This window comes from Suncus etruscus, chromosome 2, assembly GCF_024139225.1.
Source record: "Suncus etruscus isolate mSunEtr1 chromosome 2, mSunEtr1.pri.cur, whole genome shotgun sequence".
NCBI classification, from domain to species: domain Eukaryota; kingdom Metazoa; phylum Chordata; class Mammalia; order Eulipotyphla; family Soricidae; genus Suncus; species Suncus etruscus.
In genome coordinates, this window is record NC_064849.1 from 78,838,382 (window position 1) to 78,862,645 (window position 24,264).

The window sequence follows — 24,264 nt, forward strand, 5'->3', positions numbered from 1 at the left end:
TGTTTCTTGAATCTGAAGATTCAATTTCAGTAGTGCCCCATTAATCTATAGAATCTTAGTTTCATTAAAATTAATATATTGTCTTTAATTTTAATTATAAAAATGTACTCTTCTTTTGATATTTAGAAAAACTCGCTCTGGGCAATAGGCAAAGCAATATATAAAATCTTTCCTTCTTTGTCAGTTTTCTTCAAATGGTTTTGATTCAGTTTTCTTTCTGATCTTAAACTTCTACGTATTTCCAATATTTGATATAATAACCAAAAAGACATAGAAGTTACACACCTGCATTTGTATTTTAAATATAGGTTTCTGATACCTCTGACAAGTGGATATATTTCATCTCTGGCCTACTTGCAAATTTACACAAAATGTCTCCTAATTAATATGTTTCCTATCAATAGTAGCAAAATATGGCAATATTTTAAAACAGAAATGATTAATAAAAACTATCCAAACCATATCTAAACTTTGAGGTTGTTATATATATAATTCAGAATAAAAACCTTTGGTCTTTCATCAAAATGTTCAATTGAGATCAGTATTTTTAATTAATCAATATTAGTTTAAATGTTCAGTGTAACTCGGAGTAATTAGGTATAGAACATTTATTATATTTATGATAGGAAAACTGGGAGAATAAGAAACTAAATAATCATTAAAATATTGAGGTAGTTCCCAGTATAATATATTCCTTTGACAGCAAAATTTTATTCCATAGTTAATATTTATTATTTGATTATATGTCCAGTTTCACAAAGTAGTTGAAATCAGGTGCATGTGTTGCTATATATTTATAAAGCATTTTACATTTTTATTATTGATGACCAAGTACTAATTACAGATTCAAACTAATACAGCGTTTCTCAGTGTACTTTGACTCAATCTTCACTTGTCCACAAGACAAATGGTATTGACTGTTTCCTATGGTTCATTTTATAGAACAGGTAGAACTCATTTATATTCATTATGGTCTGGATTAATAATTCCATTTCTTACTTGGAGATATGTCAGACTTAATTTTTTAGTTCATAACTTGATCTTATTTTTTACTAAGTTCTAGGATTATTAGTTCTGCTATAGTAGAATAGTGAGCTTCATTTTGATTCTGACAAGATTTCTAAGTGGTTAGGACTTAGAATGAAAAAGTCTTGAACTGGGCCGGGCGGTGGCGCTAAAGGTAAGGTGCCTGCCTTGCCTGCGCTAGCCTTGGATGGACCGCGGTTCGATCCCCCGGTGTCCCATATGGCCCCCCAAGCCAGGGGCGACTTCTGAGCGCATAGCCAGGAGTAACCCCTGAGCGTTACCGGGTGTGGCCCAAAAACAAAAACAAAAACAAAAAAAAAAAAAGAAAAAGTCTTGAACTAATGAAACATCATTATGTTTTATCAATATTTGCATGAGTATTAGATCCAAAATCATATCTATTATTGCGTATTTCTTATTCTTCTCCAAGCTAAGTTATCATTTTAATTTAGTTTACCATTAAAGAAAACTTATACAGGATTTCTTATTTTTTCATAATGTTTGAATTTTTTGTATTTGTAAGACATAAGGTGCCATTTCATCACTGGGTAAAATAAAATGAAAATAGTTATGTGCATGCATTTAGTAGTGTATAAAGATGAAAACATTTTTTAAAATTTGGCAATAAAACCGTTCCATATATTTTAATACTTTTGATGAAACATTTTCTTTTTTTTTTTTTTTTTTTTTTTTTTTTTGGTTTTTGGGCCACACCCGATAATGCTCAGGGGTTACTCCTGGCTATGTGCTCAGAAGTTGCTCCTGGCTTGGGGGACCATATGGGACACCGGGGGATCGAACCACGGTCCGTCCAAGGTTAGCGCAGGCAAGGCAGGCACCTTACCTTTAGCGCCACCGCCCGGCCCTGATGAAACATTTTCAAGCCATTTAATAATAGGGTTCTATGAATAAACAATTCCAACATTATACTTTTCATAGGAGAGTTCACTTCACTCCACTTCCTTCCCTCCCTTTGGGTAGACTGATTCTGTAAACCAGTTCTCATCCAATTATAATTACTTGAACTTGCTCATTTTAAGATTGAAGGAGATTGCAAATGTGGATCTATTTTTGTAAAAATCAAATAAAATATATCTTTAAAGCATTTTGTATCTATGCAGCCATTAGAAAAAATGGAGTCATTGAAACTTGCTCATACATGGATGGACATGGAGACAATTATATTGAGTGAAATGAGCCAAGGGTAAAGGAATAGATATACAATATCTATTGTAATGGGATAAAAGAAAAATAAGAGGTAGTATGCAATTTGAACCACAGAAATAGAGACAAAGGTCAGGAAGTGCAGCACAGGTAAATAGCTTGCCACAAAGAGCATTGAGTGTGCCTAGAGTAGAGAAGGGTCTACTAGGACAATGATAGTTGGAACTATCACTCTGGACAAGAAAATGGAGAAACTAACAGGCAAGGCACCCATCCATTAACAATAGTATAAACTACAGTGTCAATAAAGAGGGGAAAGAGACAGACTGGGAGAGAGAAGCAATTTGCCTGCCCTAAAGCAAGATAGGGGGATGAAAGGGAAATGGGAGACATTCATAACAGGAATGGTATATTTGTGTATTGAAAATTATGTCATTAGATTTATCCTAATTTAATTCACTGAATTCTAGAACTTCTATGAAATGAAGAACAATAACTAAATATTCTTGAAAAATATATTTTGGAAATGTCATTATTGTTTCCATTGTCAAGTAGCCTGCTGCTTAACTGTTAGAGGTTTAAGAGCTTTGTATTGTCAGTTTTTTCCCATATATATTTATCTAAAATTATTTGCATCATTATATTATACACACTAGCACTGCAAAAGTTTTCTATCTTGAAAAATATTGGGAAAATTACATATAATGTAAATTTTAGTGTGCCTTTAGTATTATAGTCTAATTGGAATAACAATATAATTAAATGAATAATTACAGCACACAGTAGACTGTCAGTATAATAAAAGTAGATCAAACGATGTCTTTCTGTCCCATAGAAAGTGTTAACCAGCTTGTGAAATTTATGCAATACTTCAAAAGATTTCATGTAATTATTGGAAAGAGTTTTCCTCTGTACATTACCACAAAACATACAGCAATGTTTATATCCATTTATACCTAGTACTTATATAATTCTATGTACTTAAGTTGCATACATGCATTTAGTATATAAGATTTATATGCAAACACATATCGCCAAAACTAGGCCAAACAAAAATTTAAATCTAAAACGAAAATAATAGAGCAATATAAGCATGGAAGATGTATGTTTCCTATGAGTGGGCAGATATTTTGAGCTTTTTATATCTAGAGTACTTCTGAATGATACAAAGTCTAGAGTAATATACACAATAGATACTGATGTTATTGGGTTTCAGAACTTGAATTTGGGGTTCTCTCTGCATTTGAATTTGGAAAAAGTTGAGTTTCAACTTTCTTTATAGTCATAAAATGGGAATATTAAGAGGACCTTAGTTAACTGATAAGCCACAAAATTAAATGGAATATACATTTCTTTCATGTCACCAAGAAGAATGTCTATATATTTTAATTATGCTCTTAAATATATTAATTTTTATTAGAAATATCACTGTTACACATTTTAAAAGGTCTACTAAAATAAAAGTAATAGCTAACCCTATACTTTGATCTTATTAAGTTTCCAGTTTCTTCCTTCTTATTAATGTATCAGTTGAGTATAGAAAGCCACATTCATTCAGAAAACTGGAATTTAAGGAAGGATAGTACATGCAATACGTGAGAGATATAGAAAAGAAATTCGAACGGAGACTCTGTATAGATAATGTTAAAATGCTGAATTGTTTTTGTTTTTTTGTTTTTTTGTTTTTGTTTTTTTTTGGTTTTTGGGCCACACCCGTTTGACACTCAGGGATTACTCCTGGCTATGCGCTCAGAAATCGCCCCTGGCTTGAGGGGACCATATGGGAAGCCGGGGGATCAAACTGCGGTTCATCCTACGCTAGCACTTGCAAGGCAGACACCTTACCTCTAGCGCCACCTTCCCAGCCCCGTGAATTGTAAATTAAGAAACAATATTTCTGGATTTCTTATTGTTAAGAGGGTTTTTAATTAAAATATTTGGTATTGATTTTTATTTTGGTTTCACTCAAAATTATTCTAACTGATAAACTGTTTCTTTTTCAGATATATAACTTTCACATATTAGGCTTTTCATGTTATTATAATTGTTCTTCATTATTTTGAAACACCTCAATTCAATATTATAAGGAACTTAAGCAGACTTAACTTAAAGATCAGGAAGTTTTTAGTTTCTGTAACTTCTAAACTGTGTCCTAGTCTCAAAGAGATCTGTATTTGCGGGTTGGGCTTTTTTTGTTTGTTTGTTTTGTTTTTGTTTTTTGTACTTGCCAGCTTTGCTTTGTTTTATTTTGTTCATGTTTTTGGTATGTTTTTTGTTATTGCTAGGTTGTTTTTTGTTGGTTACTTTTTTGTCTTCTTACCCTTTTTATCTTTTTTCTTTCCCACTTCTAAATTGATATCTACAATACCTAGAAGGACTCCTCCTAGTTTTTGTGTTTTTTTTCTTTCCTTCTTTTCCATTTACTTTTTCTATATCCCCAACAGAACCACATTGATTGAATCATCTTGTTCAGCCTCATAAACTGAAGGGGAAAAATGAATGGTACCAGGTCCAGATACTCACATGAACATTTAGTGGAAATAAAAAATGATCAGACCTGAATATCAAACCCAAAGTCAACGATGACAGAATCTATACCTAATCCACAGCAACTCTCTACAAGTGAGGACCAGTAACACTAGTATTCTGGGATGTATAGGAGGGAGATATGGGATGCATACTGGGAACAGAGGTGGAGGAAGGACATCAATGGTGGCGGGAATGCTCTTGATTTATTGTCACTATGAACCGTGAATATTACTGTAAAATATTTGTAATTCACTTTGGCTGCAATAAAAATTAATTTTAAAAAAAAGAAGATCTACTGTCTTGAGCAAATGTGTTATTATGATATAAATTTAAAGTAAAAAACATTCAGTATAATGGATAGTAAAGCATTTTATTCCAAAATCTGTCCTAACAAAGTATGGGTATTGGTTCTTTTTTTTATAATTAACTGTGTGACTTTAGGAAGTTCATTTATTGTCATTATCTACTATTCTTAATATAAAAACAAAAAGAAAATAATGTTTATGCACAGAAATATTATAAAGATAAAGTGCTTACTAAAATGAGTGGTATAGTGAGCAGTGCTAACTATACATCCTTAAAATTGCAAAATACTAGACTTTGGTTTGCTCATTAAGAAAGCCTAAATGTGTTTCAAATAATATATGTCTAAATCAATATATATTGCGCTCTTCTAAGGAAGTATTTTTTTATAATCATGGAACAGTTGGCCTTTGATATTACATCGAAGCACCATATCATGATAATGATGTCTAATAGCTATATAGTACATTTATCCAAAGTACTTAGAGGCACTTAACAGACATAATACAAGAAATCATTACATATCTCTGTATAGTAGGTCATACTTATATCAAAAATAACAGTACAAAAAACTATAAGCTACTTGCTAAAGGAATATGTCTGGTTCACCAAGAATAGAGGTATATCTTGGTTCCTTCTCAAGTAAGCTTATACATATGATTTCTTAGACTGTATGTTCTCCAGATGTTACCTTCAAAATAAAATGAAAGTATATATCTATTTTAACTGTTACAACTGGCAAAAATAGTGTATATAAACTGCTGATAAAGATGCAAAATATTATTTATCTAGTAAGGTTCATTTGAATTCTGAAAATTTAACTTCTTATTCAAGAATATGTGTTTCTTAGTTGGGGGCCATAGAAATAGTACAAGTACCAAGACCAGAAACCTCCTTTGCATGCCATGTCCCCATTTGGATTTCCAAACCACCGATAGTATCCTGAACACTACCAGAAGTGATTCTTGAGCACACATAGTAGTAAGCACTACCAGTGTAGGAAAGGCCCTCAAGCAAAACCAAAACAAATGAAAAAAGTTATAGTAATGTTGATTTGGTTATTCAATCTAATTGAGTCTAGGAAAAAAGTCTTAGTATTAAAGTTATCCTATTCATAAGAATGGTGAGACACAGGATTGGTAGTTAGTGGTTCTGCTGCCAGACCCATCAATGCTAAAGTGGACAACAATAAAGTTTGTGAAACACAGTGAAAAAATGAATAGGAAAGTATAATAATTGTTTGTAAAATAGATTTAAAAGGTATAATGTTTAATGTGTTACTTCTTTTGAACACTCGGGCAATCCTTCTAACTCTGGTTTTGCCATTTTTTTCAAATGATCACGATTATTCGCATCATGTATTGTGATTTTTAAGAGATGCCATAAAGAAACAAGAGCTATAGAAGTGTTGGTAAAGCACTTGCTTTATGCATGATCAACCAGAGATTGGTAAGGTGGGCAAGATACTTCACTTGTACGTGATCAACAAAAGATATACTAAAGCATGTGCTTGTTCTTGTATATGATAACCCAGGTTCAATCCCTGATACCTTATATGGTCACCTTATCTAGTTCAGCACTGATCCCTGAGTTCCAGTGAAAAGTAAAGCAATCCCTGAGCATCAACAGGTGTGCCCCTAGGAAAAAATAAAGCAAAAGAAATGACCAAGATATAAATGACCAAACAGCTCTAGGGGCATGCTTTGCTTATGGAAGTTTGATATCCAACAATGTAGTTCCCTTCAATTTTCTGAGTTGAGATACCTGAGCATCAGGATGAAGTTGTCCAAGCACCACCAAGACTTGAAAAGAAAACCGTGAGTAATGCCAAAAGGTTTCTGGGGATGACCTCAAAAAACTGCAGTGTGTGCATTGCATGCAATAGCCTTGGATCTAAATCAGACATTGGATGGTGTATTCATGAGCACTGTACCAGGAATAGCCACCAAGTACAATTCAGTTTGGCATTTTAGACACACACACATACACATAAACAAATCAAGAAAGATCCAACCATTTTATGTGAAGCAAATTAAGTTAATCTTGTATTAATTATACTCTTCAAATTTGATGCCTGTAGCTAATCAAAACAATTAAAGCTCTTAGATTATTCTTTCACACCTTTAAATTTTAACAACTTTAATACTCTCCCAATCAAATCTTAATGTTTTTACTATTTTGTATAGGTGCTTGTGTGTATATGTTTATTCACTGGTAATTTTCCTTTATACAAGTTCTTAAAGTATGAATTTTATCTTTGCAAAATATATAAGTTTAATTATTCAGTTATTTTTTTGACAAATAAAATATTAGTTGGTTATTCAAATAAAGAATTTTATAAAGCAATTAAAATACAATAAAATAATGAAATACATATGAAAGTAAAATAATTTTGGGGGGGCTCTAAACCTGAGACTTACTCCTTGTATGCCCACAGGGTTCACTCCTGGAAGTGCTCAGGAAACCATGTGGAGTGCTGGGGATTGAACTCAGATAGTTTGTGTGCAAAGCAAACACTTTATCCTCTGTACTAACTCTCTGGCCCCTGAAATTAATCTGTGTTGAGCTCATCAAATATATATATATATATATATATATATACTAACAAGGAGAGAGATACATTTTTAATCAGCCTGAATCTAGAGTTGAATCTCAAAAGTGCCTCTCTATAATATTTAGAGTTAATTTAGTATTTTGAACTATGGTTTTCCTAATATAAGAAACAGAAGAGAAGATGAAACTGAAACATATGGCACAATAAATGCAATGCTATTATATATGAACACAAGTACCTTTATGCTTAGAGTATTTTATGCTCCTAGCAATCTCTACTACATTTTTCTTTCTACTATGTATTATAGGCACAAATTCAGCCCTAGAAATGGATAAATTTTAGACATGGGAATTCTAAATGTAATATATATTTTCAAGAGTTATTGCTCAGAATTTACTCTGAAGCTTGTCAAGGTCATTGTATTAAACATTTCTGATGCATTTTTAAAGTCAGAGTTCTCAACAGGCTATACAGAAGATTGACTAAAAAGGCATTATGTAAGTCTAATGCATACTGTCATCATTATAGATCAGCCTATTCATTTTAAGACTTAGGAGTTTGTCAACTGTAAGGAAGATTTTAGGTTACTAAGTAGGTGAATGCATTTAAAATTAATGTTCTTTGGCTGAAAGTATAAGGCTGGGATATCATCGATGGGACTACTGAGAATCCTGTTTATGGGTGATTGGGCTTCCACTGTAACTTTACCCTGTCCTCTTTCTTTGCATCTTTGTTGTCATAATTAAAATAAAAAAATTTAAAAAAAAAAGCAACACACACACAAAAAAAATAAATTTCAATGGTGGTTTTGGTGAAAAAAAAATTTACTATGCATGAAAGCAGAACAGGATTTGGTTCAACTTATAACATATAAGTTATGTAAACTATCTCTCTCTGTATGTGAAAAGAGAATAAATTGAATATGAGACAGTACAAAGGACTCTATGATATCATATAGAACTATAATGGAGGAATATGTAAGATATATGAAAAATGAGGAAGTATGAAGGACTTTCACAAACACCAAGAGAAGAATGAGATTAAGTTCCAAAGAAGAAATGTTACAAAGACATATAAATCTGGGCTGTAGATTCATTACAGAGGTTAACACACTTGGATGTTACATGGGACCCACTCTGGTTATTCCCCATCTCCACTTATGTACCTAGGATATTACCAGGAGTGACTCCTGAGAACAGAAGCAGATGTTAGTTCTGAGCACAGCTAGGTTCATATAAAATTCTATAAGGGAGGTGCTACAGACGTCCTGCATCTCAGCAAGTCTAGTGGGATGGAGTCCTTCACAAGAAGAAAAGCTGGACCACGGGTGGACGAACAGAATAATATTGAAAAAATAATAACCACACACACAGAGTATGTGGGGTCAACACATCTACTAGCAGGAGTGTGACCAGTTCATTCTCAAGGCAGAGGTTTTTACAGGAGTAAGCCAGTCACAGGTGTTAAGGATATAATTATCATAACAAAGCAAAGTTACTCAAAATAGTTTTTATCAATTAACCTCAAATTGCCCCAGAACTTCAGCTGCAAGAAAAAAGAAAAAACTTTGGTTTTAACTTATAAGTTCCAAAAAAGGGTTCTATTGTCATCTTTGGTGCTGGAATTTCTTTAGCCAAATTATTTAATAGAGACCACATTTTTTCCTTAAGATTTATAAAGGAGAGATAGTCAAATGATAAAAAATGCAATGCCAAGCATCTCTAACGAAATTCCTCAACTATCCACGCAGGGGAAAAAGGCATCCACAGCGGGCTTTTTGAGGAATGCAGTGAGGGTTATTTCAGTACGCCCTACCAGGGAAATCTGAAGATACATCTGGTGGGCTGAATTCCCTTAAAAATTTATGGAGGCATGGCAGGGAGGCAAAAGAAAAAAAATCAGAAAGTTGCACACAAACATATATAAACATAAAGAAAAGTTAATAAACAAGTCAAGAAAATGAATTAAAGAAGTCAATTAGGGTTTAGGTAGGAGAAAGACAGGCCTGGAGAGAGTGAAACAATAAGACACTGTCTACGGAGTAGTTTTCTATTTGTCTGACATGCTAAAGGAATCTTATTTTTCCTAGCTGGAGTGTGATTATTACCAATGGGATACCATCAGAGAAAACTGGTGCCTTCCAGCAAGGACAACTGTCTCATTGTGGTATTTATGTGGGTGGTGTATGCCGTGAAAGCACATTAGTTACCTTGATTATTCTTTGAAGGACCGTTTCAGACTCTATTTTTGTATTTGTCATATATCATACATTTTACCACATAACTCAAAACAGTACTTGAATCATGTGCAACACAAATAATTGTGTCCACATTTGAAAGCTGTAAGGTGAGTCCAAATGGGCAAAACTGAAAAGTGAAAAAAAAAAAACATGCACAAAAAACAATTTTTCTCATTTGCTTTTAATTTTTATGGAATTAAAAGTAAACAGGAAATAAATGAACACTAATATGGTCATAAATTCATATCCATCTGTCTTTATTTGCCTCTCTAATGCACGCCAAATAAACTAAAATTACGATGTCTTCTTTCAAGGGCTTAAAATAGAAAAGTTCATTAAATATTTCTGAGAAGGTAAAAATACATGAGCAGTCATTATATAAATAGAAGATAGCATGTCAGTCAGTGAATTGATTCTTGATTGAAATAGAATTTAGAAAAGTGGACAATATTAATGGGTTTAGTGATCAGTAGTGTAATAATGAAAATCAGAACACAGAGAATAATCACATACTTGTATGGTATAATTTATTTAAAATTTATACTTAACTACAAAGATACTTCTAGTTTATTTTATATGAATATGGAGCACCATCTTTTAAGACAAGATTAGCACTTAAATAGACAGAAATGGAATCAGTGAAGAGCCCAATGAATACTTTAAAAGTAATACCTTTAATCTCTCCCAACTTTTCTTAACTTTCCACATTAGGTGCTATGAAAATTATTTCGTTCTTGTTTAGCTACCATTTCTGGCAGTTATATACATGAGGAGGAAACTGATGACCTTTAGAAACAGTGGAAATGTGTCCATTCTAATGAAGGTGTTGTGAGAAGAGATTGAGGAAATCAATATGATTGAGAATGAAAAGGTTGATGTCACCCTTTGGGTCAAATACATTTAGGGTCATCTATATATTTATATGCCACAGGAAAGCTATTAGAAATGGAATATGGATTTTTTTAAAGCTTGATTCTAATGTCATTAATTATATAAGACTCAGAGGATTCTTCAGCATAATACTTCCTGAAAGAAAATATCCAAACTTACAAAAATAGAGAAAATCTAGCTTTCATTATGATATCATTACCTGTTTATAGCATTATAAATTGGTAGCATTTTTATTTTTGAAAGTATTACTAATGTTTATATAAAATATATTTTTTAATATTTTTATTTTTATGTTGTTCTGATTGAATCCAGACCTATAGGAGAGAAATGGATCTTGCCTGGCTGTTGTGTCCAAAGAGCAATATATTTGATAAACTTGTCATGATAAACAAAAATCAAAGCTTTTAAAGTTATAAGTCCCAAGAGTAAGAACAAGCCAAGGACACCAATACCATTACCACTGTCAAAATTTGTCCATGGCATTAAACTTTTCAATATACTTTGGTTTGGCAGTGTAAGGTCATTCCAGTTCCCTGGGGTATCTTTCTTTCAGCAAGGACTTGGCTTCCCATGAGTAATTTACTTGATTGGCATTTATATATTCTGCTGCTTAAAATCATTCACATAACCAGCAGCCCTTAGACTATAAACAAGGAGATTCTAGCACTTTTTCTCACAAACCTCATTTATTCCCATATACATTTCTTTGACTGATTGAAAGGGGTCTAATGTAAAGAAGTTTTGCTAATTTCCATGTATATACTATATGTATATGTATATATATATATATATATATATATATATATGTAGTAGCTAATAAAGGAATAAGACCACAAAGAAAATAAGATGATATAGTCATAATATGTAGTCTGATAATCACTGTATTTCAAATCAAATTTTACATAAAATTATACTTGAGGTTCAACAACTCAAGTTTTTAATTTAACCTACCAGTTAAAAGTCTTCTTAGACTTGATTTAAATAGTCTTTTTTCTCTTTAATATCTAAAATACTTACCATGGAAAAATATTTTTGTAAAACTCTGAGTTAATTTTGATTGAATTACCATGAATTACAAAGTTAAATATTTATTTATAATTGTGTTTCAGGAATACATTGTTCCAATACCAATTCCTCCACCAATATCTACTGCTGTCCATCAAGGACCTAGTTTCCCTCCACCCCCTTCCTGACTGTGGCAATCACTTTCCTTGTTTTTCATTTCCTAGTCCCTTCTTAAATTATCCCCTTCTATTCCCACCCATGTGACAAGTTTCCTACTGCAGACCAGTTATCCTTGGCTTCATTTCTACTTCCATTAAACTAAGAAGTTTGTTTATGTCCCAAATATGGGAAAGATCATTTTGAGGCTGTTCATCTCCCTCTGACTCATTTACTCAGCATGATACTCTCCAGATACACCCAAGTTGCAGCAATGCATATGGCTTTCATCAATTCTTATTGCCAAGTAGTTGTCTCTTGTGTATATCCATAGTTTCATTATCTAGTAATTTATCATAATGTGGGTTGTTTCCATATTTTGACTATCTATTATTGAGCTTAACGAACATGAGTGCAGATGAAGTTTATGTCCTTATGATCATGGGATATATTCCCAGTCATGGTTCTGATGGGTCACATTGAATATTAGTTCCTAGTTTTTTGTTTAATTTTCTTTTGGTATTGGTTTGAGGGCCACGTCCAGTGGAACTCTTGGGTTCCTACTGTGTCTGCATTTAGAAATTAATCCTGGTAGGTTTGGGAACCCTATGGGATATGGAAGATAGAAATCAGGTCTGCCATGTGGAAGGCAAGTGCCCCATCTATTGTGCTATTGCTCCAATTCTTAATTTTATGAGTAAATGTCATAAAAATCATCTTACCAAAAGATGAAACAAGTAGACATTCCACCAGCAGTGAATGAGAATCCCTTTTCACCACATCCCCCTCAGCAACTTTAGTTTTTTCTTTTTTTATGAGTACCAGTCTACATGGTATGAAGTGATAACTCATTGTTTTGATTTGCATTTCCCCAATAATTAGTAATATAGAACACTTTCATATACTTTTGGGTCATTTGTATCTCTTCTTTGAGGAAATTTTTATTCATTTCTTCTCTCCATTATTGATAGAATAGAATTTTTTTGTAAATTTCTACTTGTGCTTTATATACCTTGATTATTAAATCTTTAATGTATGTTGGACTAATATTTTTTTCAATCTGTTGGCAAAAATAAAGTATTTTATAATTATTGTCATTAATAAAATATACAAACATATGATGCATTAAAATATATGCATTAGTATTGTGTAGTTTTCTGTCAGCATATTTTAATTATATGTACATATTTTCTATAATTGCCTAGCTTTAACAATATAAGATTTACAATACATGACTATTAAATTGATATCACAAAGATTTGTTTAGAATATTTGCTTTAAATAATTTTTGAGAAAATATTAAAATATTTTAACTTGACTATTTACTTACAACTATATTAGGAAGAAAATCACTTAAATGACATTTATTCTTTTTTTATTTCTTCATCCACTTATTATCATAGCTTGGAAACAATATAGACACTTTATTCTATAGATTATATCTTTTTAAATAATTTTTATTGTGATCGAAGTGTACTACAAGTCTTTCACAGAATTATTTATGGTACATAGTGACAATGAATAAAGGACATTTCCAACACCAGTATTGTCCTCCCTCCACCCCTGTTCCCAGCATGTATCCCATATCTCCTTTCTTTTTCTTTTTTTTTTTTTTTGTGGTTTTTGGGTCACACCCGGCAGTGCTCAGGGGTTATTTCTGGCTCCATGCTCAGAAATTGCTCCTGGCAGGCACGGGAGACCATATGGGACGCCGGGATTCGAACCGATGACCTTCTGCATGAAAGGCAAATGCCTTACCTCCATGCTATCTCTCCGGCCCCTCTTTTTCTTTTTTTTTTTTTTTTTTTGTGGGTCACACCCGGCAGTGCTCAGGGGTTATTCCTGGCTCCAGGCTCAGAAATTGCTCCTGGCAGTCACGGGGGACCATATGGGATGCCGGGATTCGAACTGATGACCTCCTGCATGAAAGGCAAACGCCTTGCCTCCATGCTATCTCTACGGCCCCCATATCTCCTTTCTTTACTCCCCAGAATACTAGTGTAACTGGTCTCCATTTTACAGCTTGTTGTAGATTGGGTATCTATTCTGTTGTCATTGACTTTGGGTTTGGTGTTCAAGTCTGATCATTTTTTTATTTTCACTACATGTTCATATGACTGGTCCTGGTATCATTTCCCCCCTCAATTTATGAGGCTGAATGATTCAAGTTATGTGATTCTGTTGGAGATAAAAAGGATAAGGAAAAGAGAAGAAAAAATTTGGTAGCAACTACCAAATAAAGAAGAAAAAAGAAAGAAAAGAAAAATGCATCCCACAAAACAAACACACAAACAAACAAAAAAAAACAAAACAAAAAAAACAGGGGCCGATGAGGTGGCACTAGAGGTAAGGTGTCTGTCTGCCTTGCAAGCACTAGCCAAGGAACGGACCGCGGTTAGATCCCCCGGTGTCCCATATGGTCCCCCCAAGCCAGGGGCTATTTTTGAACACGTAGCCAGGAGTAACCCCTGAGCTTCAAACGGTTGTGAGCCCCCCCCAAATAAAAACAAAAAAGAAATAATATCCACTATAGTGAAAAAGAAAGAAAAAAGTGGAAGAAAAAGAGAAGGAAAATAATATTAAAAACAGACAAAACGAAACAAGAAAAAGGAATGCTGGAGTGGCAGGATTTGGTGTTATCCCCACTTTTTTTTTTTTTTTTTTTTGCATAGGCACAGTAAGTATTGGTGAATAAAGGGAATTTCCGTGGCCTAAGAAATTCAGGGTTTCTCCCCTCTTAAAGCATACTTTCATGGGAACAACCACTGGCTCCACATATACTCATTACCATATTCCAGGGTTATGTTTTTGTTTTTGTTTTTTTGTGGTGCCAGCAAACTTTCCTCTCAGTTGTGGATGAGAAAATCAGGCCACTGTAGCTAGCAATCTTGGTAATTGCGCAGGTCATAGGACAAATTCTAGGATAGAGTCAACGGTTCTAGGGGTACTGTTCCATCTTTGTTGTGTTCAGTCTTCTGTATCTTGTGCTCCCTGTTTTTGCTCAGTCTCTAGGATATTATGGTTCCAAAGGTTCTGCTTAGTCTCTGTTGTCAAAGTTGGGCCTCTGTACTAGGAAATCTTGATTTTTGTAAGAGTCCTAGGCTACAGCCTAGTGTAGGGTTTTCCTTATTGGAAATGACTATTATTCTAGAAAAATGTATCCTCATGAGAAAAACATAAGCTTCTCTTCAAGAAATGGCTAGTTATAAGTTAAAAGGAGAAAATATGTCATACAATTATATATATAAAATTTTACAGTATATCAGTTCTTTATATCTTTTATAAATAACTAGATTATATGCAATTACTTATCCTTTTAAAACATATTTTAGCATATAAAAATAGAAATTAGTTATCAAAAATATATAAAAGTAATTGATAAATAAGAACATAATAAGGAAGCAGACCACAAATGCTTACTCTGTACATGTGTGCATAGGTTTGTTAATGTGCTTGTATTTATATAAGAGGCAGGTAATTATAGCTTTCAAAAGAGCCCTCAAGGACTTACTAATTGGGAAAAGTGAAAACTTCAGCAAACATTTAATAGAGGTCAAGGAACTACTGTACTGAGTGTCTATCTGAAGAATAAAAGTGACACTCTTCACAAATTTGGGGAAAATCCAAGAGGTAAGTCTTGCTGCAGTAAAGAAACTGAAAATGAGATTAATAAAGAATGGATTCAGAGAAATAAGCAAGTTAAAATCTTTGTCAGGAATTCAACCCAAATTCCTTAAAATAATTTAATGCCAATCCAGGATATAGAATAAAGGAATGACCTGATCAACCCAACATTCTAAAGTATCTTATTATTGGCTACTGTGTTGAGACTAGAATGGTTGAATGAAGGTAGTTAAAAAAAAAAAAAGAAATATTATCATGAAAAGAGACATAAGTGTTTACATGTCAGGTCTGCAAGGAATTAAATAGCTTTATCCAGGCATGAGTCTGTGGAAGAAATATGTTTATAGAGGAGTTAGTTCTAACTCCTATGAAACAAGGCAATGCCAGAGTTAGTAATTAAACCAATGGATATGTTGCAGTACGAGGGCAACTTTGTGTGCTTTGGAAAGAGTGAAGTAGGTTTTCACAGTGATAGTCATGGAGACCATGTATTTCATTATAAATCTTGTCTATATTTGGAAACATAAAATATATATACAGAGAAAAATCTTTTCTGGGAAAGTGGCACAAATGATTCTTGCTTTATATATTTTAATTATTTGTATCCTTGAAATTATAAATTATTAATAATCTTGAGATTGGATCAGTTTCTCAACTCACGGGAATGTCATTTAGCAAAACAATTCTGAGTGTTGTTGCAGTTGACAGGAATCCAAGGAAGAATTGATAATAGCTCATCTAAGCAAAATGTGTTATAAGAGTTGTACAAATTATGAATATTTGAATCATATTTCTACAATTGGAATAGGCTCAGATAATAAAATAAAGAAAAATTCAAGAATGGCTTAAATGTTTTATTATTTTAAGAATGGCTTAAAATTTTTTACCTGGTGACATTTTTACACAAAAGAAAGAAGTACTGTTTTTTACATACCAAATTTAAAGATATATATTAGACATTCAAATGACAATATCACGTAGGAAATGTAGCAATGGAAAGCAGAAAAATATTTGAGAGTTATTACCATGTTTTGGATAGCGAAAGTTATAACACTAAAATATTTTGCTCATTAAATTTATATAGCACAAAAATGGAGATCAAAAGACTAACATGGACTTTGTTATTGTTTTATGAATGAGACTTAGTCACACTAAGTGTTACTCTTGCTCTGTCCCTAAGAATAAATGATGGTGATACTAAGAGGATCATATGTGATGTGCTGCCAGAGATTTAACTGGGACTAGATATATGTAAGACAAGCGTCTTAACAACTGTACTGGCTTTTTCTCTGGTCCAAGATTGAGTCATTTACATGGCATTAAATGGTCAATATGAAGAGTTATCGACCATAATGTCAAAGTTCATATCTTGCCTGTGTGGTAAAAAACAAAAAGAGGCTGTGGTGTGCAATTAGCAAATAATAGTGATAAATAATTTAGAAATACTATATTTGACTCAGAAATAAGTGATGAAATTTTCTTAAAAAGAGTTTTTTATGCACAAGGTGTAAGGCATCTTGCCTAGCCTAGGACAGACCGCAGTTCGACCCCCGGCTTCCCATATGGTCTCCCAAGCCAGGGGTGATTTCTTAGCGCATAGCCAGGAGTAACCCCTAAGTGTCACCGGGTGTGATCCAAAAACAAAACAAACAAAAAAAGTGTTATTTAGGGGCCAGAGTGGTGGCACAACAGTAGAAGGTTTGCCTTGCATGTGGATGACCTAGGACGGACTATAATTCGATCCTCCAGCATTCCATATGATCCCCCAAGTCAGTACCAATTTCTGAGTGCATAGCCAGGAGTAGCTCTGAGTGTCACTGGGTGTGGCCCCAAAACAAACAACAACAACAACAAAGAGTTATTTAATTTGTATCAAAGACATAAGTTACTCAGTTTATAAAAATATTTTCTTTTATAAGACACAATTAAGGTGACAAGGTAACACTTGTTTAAATCTATAATATTTATAGTATCATAGCATTCAGGAAGTTGGAAATACAAATTCAATGCTAAAATATGATTTTTATTTTAAACTGCATTTATCAAGAATATTTGAAATACTTAGATTTCTTTCTTAAATTTGTTATTAATAATGTTCACCCAACACAGACTCTTATAATTCTCTTGTTATATTGTTTTCAATTCCAGTTTACTGATTTACAAAAGATCCTTAAATCATCTAAAATTCTCTTTTAAGAATAGAAGAAAAGAACTAAGGAAACCCTCAGAGAGATAAGACAGGAGTCTGTGGAATATAACAATAGTGAAGTTTATACACCAGCTCAAATATGAATGCACTTTCTTCACTTGTATCTTCTTTCTAAATTGTAGTATAAAAGTCTCAAAATACTGACATGATCACAAGGTTTGTGCATTCCAATTGACGTGTATATTATAGAACATGTTAAGAAGAATATTTAAAACTATAATCAATTTTACCAAATATAATTACAAACGATCTTCTGAAACTAATTATTTTTGTTTATTGTATTTAGTAAGATCATATATATTTGTTTACTTAGGGTCATTCTATCTCATATCATAATTTGAGTATTTAAAACTGATTGAAAATGGGGCCGCAGCAATAGAATCGCAGGTAGAGCATTTGTAGCCAATCCGGGTTCAATTCCTGACATCCCATACGATTCCCAGAGTCTGCCAGGATTATTCTGACCACAGAGCCAGGAGTAAAGACTGAGTGGTGCTGGGTGTGACCCATACGCCACCCTCACCCAACTCAGAAAAAGCCTAATTGAAATTAGGGTTTACCTGGCTTTTCTCTTCCAGATTAACATCATACATAAGACTTCAAAGGTTTTCTTGTTTTGTTTTGTTTTGTTTTGGGGCCATACTCGGCGACACTCAGGAGTTACTCCTGGCTATGCGGTCAGAAAGCGCTTCTGTCTTGGAGGACGATATGAAATGCTGGAGAATTGACCTGCTGTCCGTCCTTGATCAGGCATATGCAAGGCAAACTCCCTACTACTGCGCTATCGCTCTAGCCCCAAGACTTCTAAGTTTAAATATAAAACTTCAAAATTTACAAATGTCCAACCATGGAATTCCTATGGTGGTGTCCCTTAGAATGCACTTTCAACATAGAAAGTTAATTTTATACAATTGATTTTCTGTAAATAAATAATGCCTTCTATGAAGATCAATATACCAGATGTAACCCAATTTCACTCTTAACTGTATCCCATAAATAGTACATAACCTGTGTAAAGATTATTCAAATAATTTAAAAACTCTCTGGGATACCTGCATGTGTAGATACTCTAGGACAGAAGATCAAGTATATTGTGATTTTAAAATTTTTCATTGATATATACTTACCTGGCAGGGGAGATACCATGATCACGAAGGTGGTTTTCCCAGGGTGAGGCTTATCCATTGCACTCTGGATGTGCTGACCCCTGCGATTTCCCCAAATGTGGAAAACTCAACTGCATAATTTGTGGTAGTGGGGACTGCGTTCGCACTCTCCCCTGAGGAAAAGAAAATTTTTTTCATTGATATAAAACCTATTTAAATTTTACCTAAAATGACTGGTTCTAACACATTTGATTAAGGTTTAATAACATGTTAAAAATATCCTTAGATTATAGCCATGTGAATTGCTCTGAATTTTATCAAATTGTCTAACATTTTCACCTTGTATATTAAGCTACTTAAACTATTTCATGATGCAATTGATACCTATATATTTATGCCCATCGAGTGGATAAACTTTAGTAATCTTGTCATATTAAAAATAAATAAGATGTTCATATTCTATATCAGAAACCCACAAGATATTTTGCTAGAGTGTATTTAGTATTTAGTATTTAGGTGCATGCAATGCTGACAAAATGCATCAAGATAAAAACCGAAGTATTTGGTGAGTGAAAATATGATCAATATAGTTTCTCAACAATAGACAGAGAGCTGCCAGAGAGGAAATTTATCTTGACTGGGTAGGCCATGAATACAGATGAAAAAGAGATAATAAGGTTTGGATAATATATCTGGAGGAAAATGCTGGCATATTTTACAAAATGAATTTTCAAAAAAATTATAGTGTATATAATTTTCTGATTAAAATAGCAAAATGATCTTAGCACGAATGTATATAATCCTAGGTTATCTTCATTATCTTAATAAGTTTTATATTTATAGCTTGCCATTTTTATCATAAAGGTTGTTGCATAAAAGTCACCATGTTAAATGAGGGATTGAAGCCACATTTGCTTTATATATTTTGTCATGTTTCATTCCAATGTACCATTTATATATTCTGTTGGGTTGTTTGCTTCAATAGTTTACATCTCTTTAGGTTGTTTTGTGATTATGTCTTTGTCTTTTATTTTTTTATATAATTATGTCAGCATGAAATTATTGATTTTCAGGCATACAATCATTCGACACTAACCCTACCAGTGTCCACTTCCCTTCACCAATGAATCCTCCCTTTACTCCCAATTTGCCTCCCACCCACCAGTTTGCCTCCTGATGTACTTCCTTGGTTTTTTTGTTTTTTGTTTGTTTGTTTGTTTTTTATTTTTTGTTTGTTTTTTGTTTGGGGCCCACAGTAAAATTTCGGATAGAATTTTATAATACCTACATGCATATGTGCGTATATAAACATAGATAACACTTTACCACCTATTGCATCTAGTTCTCTCCTGGTTGAGCACTTTCCTCCACCAAGTATTGCTTCCTCCCTTTATTATCCCCAGGTCCCCCAATATATCTCCCAGGTATCTTGCATACAGAATACCAGTTCTCATGTTCTTTCTTTTCATGTCCTTGGGATTTTTTTAATTTAACTATCAAATTTCTTAATATCCTGCATAAGAGAAAGATCATTCTGTGTCAGTCCCATTTCCTCTGACTAACTTCACTCAGCATGATACTCTCCCTGTCACAACTTATCACAGATAATTTCATTGATTTATCTTTTTAATGATCACATGATATTTTATTGTAGTTTACAGTATGGACTGTACTTCTCTACTCAATCACTCATTTTTGGACATGTGGGTTGTTTCCAGAATTGAGCTACTGTGGATAGTGCTGCAAAGAAACATAAGGATGTCTTGTCTTTGTCTTGTATTTAACATTCAAACTCTAGTTTCTCCTACAAATTTAGCCTTTCAGTTATATCTATTGATAAATAAACCAGAGTCAATAATATAACAATGGAAATATTATTAATGAACTTTCTCTCATATGTAATTTTTAAAATAATGCAATATTAGCTACTATTAAGCATCACAACATTTCAAAACTCAGAGAGAACCAATATGTTCTTTTCTTTTTTTTTTTTTTTTTTGGTTTTTGGGCCACACCCGTTTGACGCTCAGGGGTTACTCCTGGCTATGTGCTCAGAAATCACCCCTGGCATGGGGGGACCATATGGGACGCCGGGGGATTGAACCGCGGTCCTTCCTTGGCTAGCGCTTGCAAGGCAGACACCTTACCTCCAGCGCCACCTACCCGGCCCCAATATGTTCTTTTCTAATTGTTATCTAATTGTATATTACATAAGAAAATGACTTACTTGACTTTGTTGATGTCTCAAATAAAGTACTGTATAAATATATCAAAACATCTGTAAGTGACGTTCCTATGTTTGGGATCCATTTTAACACTCATTATGATCTTGCAAAAACAAATGCATAACCTATAATAAAACTGTCCTGGGAACAAGATACCACATGCAGGGCAATAGGATCTCTATTTAGAAATACTCTAAATAAAGCTGAATTATCACCATTTTATTTCAAAAGAACTTACTTATTCTGGTTTTTATGTTCTCCAGTGGGAAATTTATCTTTCTTTATGTGAGTGTAAAATCTTCATGAATGAATATGAATGAATCCTTCAATTAAAGACAGCTGTTCTTTACTAACTTCAGTATGATTTTCTGGAGACTAATCAGAAATGTCCTGAATAGCTTCATATGATATTTGACTTGTAACACATTTTTAGTAAATCTTTATTTATGGTGTTATAGGCAAACAATGAAATGGGCATGGAAGGAATAGATAAAGGGTAAAGTCATAATTTTTCTTAAAATATTTGTCCTGATGAATACTATACTGAAACACTTTACACGATAGAACAGATTACTTCTAAGAACCAGATCTCAAGCCAATCTTTTCATATGCAAGTTCAAGTTTTTCTAGGCTAATACAGATACTTAAATGATCATAATCTGGGGCTAAAATAAGATACAGCAGATAGTATGGTTATCTATCATATGAAGAACAAGGGTTTGAACCTTGTTACCCTATATTGTCCCCTGAACAATATCAGGAGTGAGCCCTTAGAAGAACCTGAGTACTCTCATGTGTTGTTTAAAAAAAAAAACCAAAACCCCCCAAGAACCAACAATAACAACAACAATAACAACAAATACCTGGGGCCTGAGAGATAGCATGAAGGTAGGGCACTTGCCTTGCTTGCAGAAGGATGGTGGTTAGAATCCAGGCATCCCATATGGGTCCCTGAGCCTGCCAGGAGTGATTTCTGAGCATAGAGTCAGACAGGAATAACATTTACATGCTGCTGGGTGTGACCCCAAAATCAAAACAAACAAACAACCCCACAAAAAATCCCCATATTATTATAATCTATCAAATAATATTATCTAATTGAAACTAACAATAGTAAAATTGAGAAACATATGGACTTCTATTTTTAATTTAAAATTACTCTATTTAAACATTGTGCTTTACAAGGTTTTACAAAGTTGTTTAAGACTGAGTTTCAGTCATTACATGTATAAAACCCTTCACTAGTGTGTATTTGTCTCCACCTATGTTCAATTTTCTTGCCCTCTCCCTTGCTGCCTATATGGCGGACATGTAATAGAAATATAATAATATATTTTATTTATGCTAAATTCTTTCTCTGCCTCACTTGCTACTTTGCTCTCATAAACACATATTTTTTTATTTCTCTCATTTCTTTTAGACACTATGGTTTTCATTTTTTTTCTGAAGAGGTAACATGCATATCACTGTATCTCCTTTTATATTTTTATTTTTTATTATTTTTGGTTTTTGGACCACACCCGGTGACACTCAGGGGTTATTCCTGGCTTGAGGGACCATAGGGGATAGAACTGCGATCCATCCTTACCTAGCACAGGCAAGGCAGATGCCCTACCACTTGCGCCACCACTCAAGATCCTGTATCTCTTTTGAACATCCACTTCTTGTCCAAAGAGATCATTTCCAACTCTCATAGCTAAATATAACAATCCTATTATAAAGTTGTAATTTCCATCTGTAAATCTGACTTAAGCTTTAGGTTTTAAATATAATATTATGGATTATAATTCATTTTATTTATGCTAAATGTTAGTTTTCATATATGACCATTAAAATGTGCAGATTGCATTTTAATAGTAAGCCTTTAGATAAAATATTTGTAAAAGGGGGGTCTTTATTTGTATATGTGTTTTGGGAAGACCACATCTGAAAATGCGTAGCAGAACCAGGAAGTTCTTGAGTTTGAACCAGCTGATCAAATGCGAGGAAAGAAAGCACCTTAGCCACTGTTTAAATCTTTGGAACCAGTAAGGGAGATATTAGACTCTATGGCAGATATTTATTTACATTGACATTCAAGAAAATTCACACTTAAATGTAGGTAAATTTGAAATATTTATAATAAGAAATGATTTGAAATAAATAGTATCACATTTATTTAGAATTATATTTTATAGAACTGAGTAGATAGTCTAGAAATCATGATGCTTATTCTGCATGCTGCCAACACTTTTGGATCCCTGAAAAAATGAATTGTCTCCTAAGTAGCATGGAAGTTAATTATGCATGTAGAGCTAAGTGTGAGCCCTGAATATCACTGCTGTAGGAATACTCCCTCAAAACCACCATTGTCTTATGTATTTATTTATTTATTTATTTATTTATTTATTTATTTATTTATTTATGTGGTAGTCAGGGCTTATTCCTAGATCTGTGGAAATGGATCACTCCTTATAGGTCTCAGATTATCATATAAAGTGCTAGAATCAAACCCAGGTTAGCCACTGGACTATCTTCCTGGCATCTTAAAATTATTTTTTATTCTAAACTCATTACACCAAGGCCTATATTCTACTGTTGGTGCTGGGATGTAATTCAGTGATAGAGGATGTGTCTCAATTCATTGTGAACTTGTGTTTTCCTCATCCAAAATAATACAAAATTACATATTGATACATATATGCATATTCTAAGTATTTTATCATGTAACACTATATTCATTTGTATTAATATCATAAATATATTAAGATAAAAAATTAAAGATCATAATAAATATATACTATTTTATTTTCCAGATTTATGAGTAGTGACCCACATACTTGTTTTTCTTGTATATTTCTTGGCAAATGAACGGTTTTTCCATTGTAACATCAGATTTTATCCATGGACCTGATGAAATACTTCAATTTCATCTAGTGGATAACAAGTCAAAGACATAAGATATGCCTTCCTGGATCTATGTTATTTCATTCCCTGGCATATGGATTTGCCCAAGTATTTATGGCAAGATATTTTCATTATCAGAAACTCATGCTCTCTAGGAACACCTACAGAATTGCCCTGCTCAGCTGAAACATAATGAACTCCTCTATATGACCAAATTTAATCTTTCTCCCTCATGCAACAGCTATAAGGAAACAGCGACATTGTTCAAGATGCAAATTATTTACCTTGACCCAAGTGAACCAGACCTTATAAACTGCCTGTCATGGAGATGAAACCTTTCAGAAACA

General features: G+C 33.2%; 1 protein-coding gene and 1 non-coding gene across 2 annotated transcripts in view; both read left to right on the top strand.

Annotated features, from left to right (window-relative positions):
• The window catches only part of CDH12 (cadherin 12), a 1,029,254-nt gene that overhangs the window by 645,707 nt on the left and 359,283 nt on the right, over window positions 1-24,264 (top strand). The window lies entirely within an intron of this gene.
• On the top strand, window positions 18,820-18,981 carry LOC126002266 (U1 spliceosomal RNA). The gene has a single exon (XR_007493023.1). It is a non-coding gene; the product is annotated as a U1 spliceosomal RNA (small nuclear RNA).